Source organism: Amblyomma americanum, chromosome 3, assembly GCF_052857255.1.
Source record: "Amblyomma americanum isolate KBUSLIRL-KWMA chromosome 3, ASM5285725v1, whole genome shotgun sequence".
Classification (NCBI taxonomy): Eukaryota; Metazoa; Arthropoda; class Arachnida; order Ixodida; family Ixodidae; genus Amblyomma; species Amblyomma americanum.
The window spans coordinates 202179478-202188582 of NC_135499.1; positions in this window are offsets into that span (position 1 = coordinate 202179478).

The window sequence follows — 9105 nt, forward strand, 5'->3', positions numbered from 1 at the left end:
AATTGTGAGGCTGAGGTCGGCTGGTCGACCTCAGAAAACAAAAAAAAATACAAAACAAAAATCAAGTTTTTCAGTTAAAAACAATTCTGAGAATCCTGTGAGACAGGAAAGCCAAAATGATAATGGTACAAGTGTGATTACTAGTTATTACAATAGCGGCACTAAGCGCTCTGTAATTATTTAATAAGGTGCGTACAGACACTTGATGTGCACGCGGCAAGAGAAACTTATAATCTGGGATGAACCTTCCGAGAGTTTATGGACAAAGTTCCTTACGCGGTTACCACCAGCACGTCGGTGGGTACTTTTATCATGAACTTTGGTTCACTAAATAATTGTAAGCTTATCAGTGTCCCCTAATTCCTCTTCCCCAGTGCAGGGTAGCCAACTGGAACCCCTTTCTGGTTAACATCCCTGCCTTTCCCTCCTCCTGTTTATCTATCAGTGTCAATGTTCGGCAACTGCTTCGCGTATACTTATTCGTATTGGAAGCCTCTCGCTCATTCATGCACGAACCGGCAATTGACAAACACAGACCATCTACACCATCTACCAGAAATTAGGAGGGCTGTAGGAGTATTCACGATACTCTTCTTAGACTTGCTTATATTATACGAAACTGGTCGCCGATGTGCTTTCCAATGTGATGGCAACGCAGACGCATATCAGTATATTTCGATTTCTTTAGCTCTATCCGGCATAGCGAGAGGACTCAGCTTGGATGAAAAGTTGCCACCCAGCAAACGCTCTTTTCAGTCATCTGTATGCTGCCTTCGAAAACAAGCTGCGACTGTAGTACACCAACAGGGCCGCTTTGTATTTATGTCTGTGTAGAAGCGAGTGGCTTCTTTTATTAATCCGAAAGCATTAGATGGCTCAGTTTCAAGGTCATATCCGCAAAAAAAAAGTGTACGATTACAAACTTACAAACAAAAATCGCACACTAAAAACAGAAGCTAACAACAGTGTGCCCCATTAAACGTAATATTAGAAGGTTTGAAACATCGACTCGGCAGCACAGCTCCAGCACGTAATCAGTTCTATTCACACATCTTCATTAAAAAAAAGTAAAAGGAATTAGCTACCACATCACCATACATTCATTACAGTTTTGCATATTTACCCGCTATTACACCGCTATATTCTGCAGGGTACGTTCCCCCCTGCTGCGGTATTTCTACATATGTGAATTTCCGAGAAAAACCAAGGAACAGGAGACCAAAGAGAGGCTGTTTGGAAGTATAAAGAAGTGAAATTATATTTGCATCTGCTTGCATTACGGAACGGGAATAGATACAGAAGTAGTGTGAGATTCGCAAGGGGAAGACACCGATCAAAAGCTTTGACGGTGCTATAAAGGTTTTTCTGGCTTCGTTCTCTTTTCATCGAATCAGCATGTGTCCTTGTTAGGAATCACCTGAATCACATTCTCTGTCCTGTGATGGCTGCTCCAGTTTCTGTTAGGTCACCGTGTAATGTACAGCAAGATCCCTTTATTCGACTGCATGGCAAGAGCCGAGACGACAGCGCCGGCAACGAGCATGAACAAGAAGCAGTCTTGGTTTGGGCCGTCCGCGCTGCGGCGAATTTATTGCGTGCTTGTTGGACTGAACTTATTTGTTTGCGGCATCAGACAAAGCTACCACTGGTCAACGTGAGTTAAGGCGCGCTCACACTAGCGGGAAGCTTCCCGCACCGGCACAGCGTCAACGTCGACGCTGCCTCGCAGCTCCTCAGAATGACGCTCACACTGCGCGCGTTTTCTCGCTGCGGTTGTCTTGGAATGTGGAGAGAGGAGGCGCTGAGGGAGGACCCGAACGAGCAGAAAGAGAAGGGGATAGTCACGTGACACCAGAGAAGACTGGAAAGCGCGCCCTTTTCCAACACCCTCTCAATGCTAAGGCCTCTCCATCGGCCGCGTGACGTCACGCCAAGGGACCGTGCAGGCCCCGCGCTCCGCGATTTCAGCGCGCCGCGCCCGTCTGCACTATTCGGGTACTGCCGTACGTAGCTGCCTTATAAGTGATTCCTTCATTTTCATTTTTGTCGTTGCTGCAGAAAAGAAATTCGCTAGTTTGTGCGCGCCTTAGGCTATCATTTTATCTGCTTTATATATTTTTTTTTATTGCAGAACACCTTATTGTCAAGAAAGTTCGAGCTGCTAATACAGTTTTTTATAATAAACAATTTAACATACGTCCGCCAATTTCGCATTATTGGTCATTATAATAAAAAATTGATTAGTTAATTTCAATTAATCATCTAATTATTAGGTTCTATCACGTACATGATGTCTGCCGTGCGGTAAAATCCATCCGCACAGACCGCACATGCGTATATCTAGTTGTTAAAGTAGAAGTTCGTGAACATTGAAAAAAAAAAACACCGTCTACTGCGCATTGTGTTAGTTTTATTCTGTATTGTGTTTTGCTTAAAGCTTTCACACACAGCAATAATGACACTCACAATAATGTTGCGCTGTTGAGTATTTGTACAGCTAATCTGACCCTTACAATAAAAAACGACGAGACACCAGCAATGAAGTGTGCGCAAAGCATTTTTATTGCTTGGGAATAAAACTTACTTCTTCTTAAGCGTTGCTGCTTTCCGGGCTGCGGCCTTCTGCTGCGCATTGTCTTGTATGGCATCATTTCTTAGTTTGCAAAAGTTGTTTAGAACAACGTTGGAGGTGTCGCATACTTGAGCTGGCAGAATCCTGCCTGAAGGAAGCGACAGAAGCTTCACTCCATTCAAGGAAACAGAAAGTGACAGATCAGGGAGAACTACCAAGGCGCATTTCACATTAGGTGAAGGATCATTCTCGATGAGAAGGAACCTAACGCACTGCTCATCGACAGAAACGGTCCAGAATTTCGTGTTGCAGATTCCAGGCAACTTAGATTTGAACTCCTCGTAAGATGAAACTTTGTTTCTTTTCTGTTCAAGCTCATTACACTGAAGTGACTTCCTCATAGCCTCCTGCAAAGCAGCGTTTTCCCTTCTTGCTTTTTTCGTCTCTGGCGATTCACTCCGTCCAGGCGTTGAGGACAAGTATTTTGGGCAGTTTGGAAAAACAGAAGGCGCAGCATCAATCTTCAACTGTAGCCTGTCACGCTTCACCTCTATTATTTTCCCTGTCAGTTCATCTTGGTGTGACAACGTCGTAATGAAGTCGCCTGCGTGGAAGTGCAGTTCACACACCTGCACGAGAAAATGAAGCAAGGCCATTCGCCATGACTCTCCATTGCCTAAAACACTAAGTAAAAAGAGTCTGAATAGTGAACAGCTTTTACATATTTACACAGCTTTTACACAAGCCTTATGCACATCCACAGAACTAAATGCTTCCTGGACAATTCATACATAAGTGTAAGAAGTGATATCATTGCCTACAAAGACAGCATGCCTTTCCGGGAGCGACAGCTCACAACTAAGATAATTACCAGCGCCTATTAAGCAATATTTCAGAGTCTTACCCTCGAATGCTCTGTAGGTGTGAAATCCTTCCGTGGAATGGCTCGCAACCAGGCTTTTCTTCGTACTTCGTCTCTTGGGAAGCAATAAACACGTACTTTGGGACCATTCTGGTAGTTCCCGCGGCACCCGGGAACACAGCACCGGCCCATGTTTCACGAAGTTGCACTCGCTACACGGCAGGCAATCAGTTTCCCATTCGTGCGCTAGCACAGGTACGCACGCCACACAAGAAACGGCCACACGAAACAGACACAGCCGTGCGAGGAGCGAACGGAAATGCACCCAACGCCAGGCTGAAAGACTCAAGCAGCAGCTAGACGCTCACTGCAAGACTGCGTTCGTGTCTGTGCTTGCCCGGGCAAGCGCGAGCACATCGAGGGAGACAACCGAGCGGAGCGGAGCCGCGCTTGGTGAGCAGCCTGACCGGACACTTGGCGTGACGTAGCGCGTGTGGAAAGGAGGGCCTGGAGAGGCCTGAAGAAAGTATTTAGAGGGTGTTGCCTTTTCTCGCGTCGTCGTCTTGATCGTCTGCTAGCTCCCCTCCCGTCCATCTACCTTGTCCCGTCGCCCTGGCAAAGCAGCCGCCGAGTGCCCGGCCGGCCGGCCGGACGCGCGCAGCCTCCGCCGACGGGGTCACTGAACTGGGACCGACGTCACGGTTCACGGTCGGCGCCCATTGGCTGTTCTCGTTAGCGGCACGGGAAAAATAGGTACCGAGCCCATCGCTCCGCGGGACGGCACAGCAGGCTGTCCGCGGGAGAAAAACCGGCTTGGGCGGGAAGCGGCACGCGGAAAACGCCCTGCGTTGCGCGTTTTCCCGCTAATGTGAGCGCGCTTTTATGTGCTTTGCGCGCTCCCGGGAGTTTGAGCCGATCGGGACGCAGCTACGGCTGCTACGCCAGCTGGGGAAAGGGAGGAAGAGTGGCGTGCTGTGACAGCAGCACTCCTCGCAGGAAGGCCATAGGGGTGCGTCTTCCTGTAGGCTAGTGCTGAACGGACATTACGGTGCAGCCCCAAAAGCTAAGAGCGGACTGTGGCATCCGGTTGCCTAGACAGGGGAAACTGAACACCCAGCGTCATTGCATGAACCGTGACTGCGGTATAGTGTGCTCCGAGTGCGCTTCGGAAGCGGCACTTGTCGAAGTAAGCCGCGGCAACTGCAAAAAGTCTCGACCTCAAAATTTAGACGTCACTGATTGACGACCTCACTCAACCTCAAACTCACGCTTGTGGTTGAGGTCTGATTTGTTGCCTGTACTCACAAAATTTCGAGCCGTCACCGACCTTACCTCAACGTGACATCACAACGTGAGGTTGCGGTCGACCTCGTGAGGTCGAAACCTCATGAGGTTGCCCACCTCTGGTCTGCACACGCCTCATTAAATAATACCATCATCTTTCCATCATCGGCTTACCTGTCTCACAGCATTTTCACAATTCTTTTTAACTGAAAAATTTAATCGCTTTTTGTTCGTTTTTTTCTTTTCTGAGGTCGAGCAGCCGACCTAGACCTGCACTTTTGAGGCTGAGGTGAGGTTGAGTGAGTTCGGCAGGGGCCTCATGAAAAGTGAGGTGAGGGCGTCTCAGGAGAACTAAAGCTCAACGGATGTTGAGATTGAGTGAGGTCGGCAAATGTTTTGAGTTTGTGGTGAGGTCGATATTTTTGAGCTCAATGACCACCTCGGGTGAGGAGCATCGAAGTCTCAAGCTGCACATGTCTCTCAGTGATCATCAAGGTGTCCCGATGTCGTTGCTTCCCTTTCAGCAATAAATGAGATTGAGTCAAGCGTCGCGTGGCAGGTACCCTTGAAATGAAACGCATTCCTACAAAAAAGAATGCGAGCTGTGATAAGAGCACTTCAAGTTCAAGAAATGTGTTAGGCGTGGCGTAAGTTTAGCCTCAAAGCTTTCTGTATATATGGCCAGTTTATATGCTTCGGTTGTGTTTTCGAGTTAACATGTATAATGGCTGCCAACGTGCCATTAGCTGTACCAGTATGCGCCAGCGTTGAAGCGTCCGACATGTTTAACGAGTTTCGCACAACTGCAGCTCCCTGTTCAGCACCTAACAATTTTCACTACTACTGCCTACCTACGGCTCCGAACTTAATGGGGTGCAGGAGCGGGCATTTGGAAGAAATAATCCAACTACCGTGCTGATTGCCTCAGCTGTGTGCTACTTTGCAAAGTTGATCCCTTTTCCCCCAGCACCGCCGGATTCCTGGGCGCATCCTTCGCTCATCTGTCGCCGCTTCCTCGTGCATGCAATGTCGCCGCCGCCTTCTTGACGCGGCGCATTCTTCTTTATTTTCTCCGCTCGGAGTGACGCCTCCGATAAGTGTCAGTGGCGGTCGCGCAGTGCGGCGCTGGCAGCCGTTGCGTCAAAGTCAGCTTCTTGCAGGTTCCACAGGAAGCTGGACGCGGCGCTCGCAGCAGTCATTTCGCTTCCCGCCGATCACGTCAGAGACGGACGATACGAGAGGCGGCGGCTGCTTATGTGAATGTAATCGGGGGAAGCCGGAAAAATGTGCCCAGAAAAAACGTCCCCGGAAGATACGTCGCCGGATAAAGCGCCCCCGGAACATACATCCCCGGAGAAAATGTCCCCATTTGTGAAGCAGAAAAAGATGTCCCCAGACGGGTGACATCAAACGTATCGTAAACCGCCGTAATTTTAGCATCTGGCCGTCTCGCATGTGTACAAAGGCTTCCTAATTAAGAAATGCGTTGGCAGCACAAAGGGTAGAGAACTTTCCGGGGCCGACGCGCCCTGCGCTCATTTCGCCTACTTGTTACCATTTGTATTTTTTCTTTACACGAATTTTTTTTCAACTCTTTTACCCCAGACCTGCCTTACAGTGTGGAACCTGTCTTTTTAGTGGAACTTCCTTTTGACTGCACGGTAGCAAGTTCTGTAGGCTCATTTCTGTGCATAATGATTTTTACTCCTTATGCGGCGATGCCGGCGTACCACTCGTAAACATTTTTTTTTTTAAATTGGAGCTCTGCGAACGCCTTCCAGATCGCCGTAAAATATACCCCTGAAGCAATTTTACGCAGGATCCTTTCAGAACTTCTGTAGGAATACGCGTGCAGTTACTGGACGACTCGACTGCCCTGTCGGCCCTTCGGAAGTGCGCGCTGATCCCATCTCCAAAGCAGCATCCGTCCGTGAAAGCATGTCGATCCTGGACACACAATGAGTGCAAGCCCCTTTCGTATAGGTTTATACATCTCCCGGTTTGTTCTCTCCGGCTTCCTGCGCCACGCAGCGACCGAGAACTTCTGTGTGAACGTGTTCCGTTAATGTTCCACTGATATGAACACCGATAGCGCAGTCACTCAGGGAACCCGTATGGCTGGCCTCGCATTGCAGTAGCATTATGCTATAACATGGCAAGTGCCCTAAAACGCTTATGTCAGCGTGCACGTTGACATATACAACCTTGTTAACCGCCCCCGTGGCGAAAATTGTTTTATTTCTGTAACTGTCTGTAACGGCGGCAGTTTATCGAAATAACGAGTTTCAGTATATATAGGCAGGCACACGTGCTAACGCAATTCTTTCACCACTAACGTCCAAAGCTGAAATCGTATATATTTGCGCGCTTATCGTCTTGGTGCTTTATTGCCGGAATAGCAAACTGCTAACAAACTGAATTGTTTGCCATCAAGCCGAGTTTGTTCAAACTATACAGCGCGCACAGCTTTGGACCGAGAGCCGAGCAGAGATACCGGCAACGCCTTTCCTTCAAAGTGCACCGTGAGCTGCTCCGGACATAAGCGGAAGTGAGATAAGATCACTGATTAACGCTGTACAGAGCATTTACGTCTGTAACTGCGCACATCAAGGAACGTTATGCGTCTCCGGTCGGCTCGGTGCGGTCTGGCCATATATCGCGAAGCGCGCACTTTCCGGGAACACCCGATACCTTGATATATGGAAGCAGTTGCTGGCCCGTTCCCAGCAGCCGCCGCCTCTCGTATCGTCCGTCTCAGAGGCAATCTGCGGGAAGCGAAAAGGTTGCTGCAAACGTCGCGTCCGGCTTCCTGTGGAACCTGCAAGAAGCCGCCTTTGACGCAAGGGCTGGCAGCGCCGCACTGCGCGACCGCCACTGACACTTATCGGAGGCGTCACTCCGAGCGAAGAGAATAAAAAAGAATGCGCCGCGTCAAGATGGCGGCGGCGAGATTGCACGCACGAGGAAGCGGTGGTAGATGAGCGAAGGATGCGCCCATGAATCCGGCGGTGCTGGGGGAAATGGGATCAGCTTTGCAAAGTAGCACACAGCTGAGGGAATTAGCTCGGTAGTTGGATTATTTCTTGCAAACGCCCGCTCCTGCACCCCGTTAAGTTCGGAGCCGTAGGTAGGCAGTAGTAGTGAAAATTGTTAGGTGCTGAACAGGGAGCTGCAGTTGTGTGAAACTCGTTAAACATGTCGGACGCTTCAACGCTGGCGCATACTGGTACAGCTAATGGCACGTGGGCAGCCAATATACATGTTAACTCGATAACACAACCGAAGCATATAAACTGGCCATATATACAGAAAGCTTTGAGGCTAAACTTACACCACACCGAACATTTTTCTTGAACTTGAAGTGCTCTTATCACATCTCGCATTCTTTTCTGTAGGAATGCGCTTCATTCGCAAGGGTACCTGCCACGCGACACTTGACTCAATCTCATTTATTGATGAAATGGAAGTAACGACATCGGGGCACCTTGATGATCACTGACAGACATGTACAGCTTGAGACTTCGATGCTCCTCACCCGAGGTGGTCATTTGACCTGAAAAATGTCGACCTCACCTCAACCTGAAAGAACATTTGCCGACCTCACTCAACCTCAACCTCATCATTTGAGGTGATGTCTCCTGAGACGCCCTCACTTCGCATTTCCTGAGGCCACTGCCGACCTCATTCAACCTCACCTCAACCTCAAAATTTGAGGTTGAGGTCGGCTGCTCGATCTCAGAAAACAAAAAAATCAAAAAGCCATCAGGTTTTCAGTTCAAATTATTCTGAAAATCCTGTGAGACAGGAGAGCCAGAATGATGATGGTATTATTTAATCAGGTGTGTACCGACCAAAGGTGGGTCACACCTCATGAGGTCGACCTCAAACTCAAAATCACCCCAACCTCACGTTGTCACCTCAACCTCACGTTGTGGTGTGAGGTTGAGGTGAGGTCGAAGACGGCTCGAAATTTTGAGGCTCGACACTTTTTGCAGTTGCCGCGTCATACGGCGCCGAGTGCCGCTTCCGAAGGGGAGTTGCAGCGCACCACCGCAATGTTCATGCAATGACGCTTGGTGTTCGGTTTCCCCTGTCTACACAACCGGATGCCGCAGTCCGCTCTTAGCTTTCGGTGGTGCGCCGTAATATCGGTTAAGCCCACGGTGTAAGAGTAGTTTAGGTGAGAGAACGCCCGCGCCCAGCGCCATGTCATAACATTCTACTTCTGGAGGCAGCCGACAGATGGCGCGACCAACTTTTCCCCGCTCCGCGAGCGACCGGGCCACATCGGGTCGAGCGCTGTACGGTGCTTTGGACCCGTATTTTCTTGAACTGCGTGGTTAACTGTCCTCAAGAGTTCCTCTTCTGATATTTTACTTTGGGGATG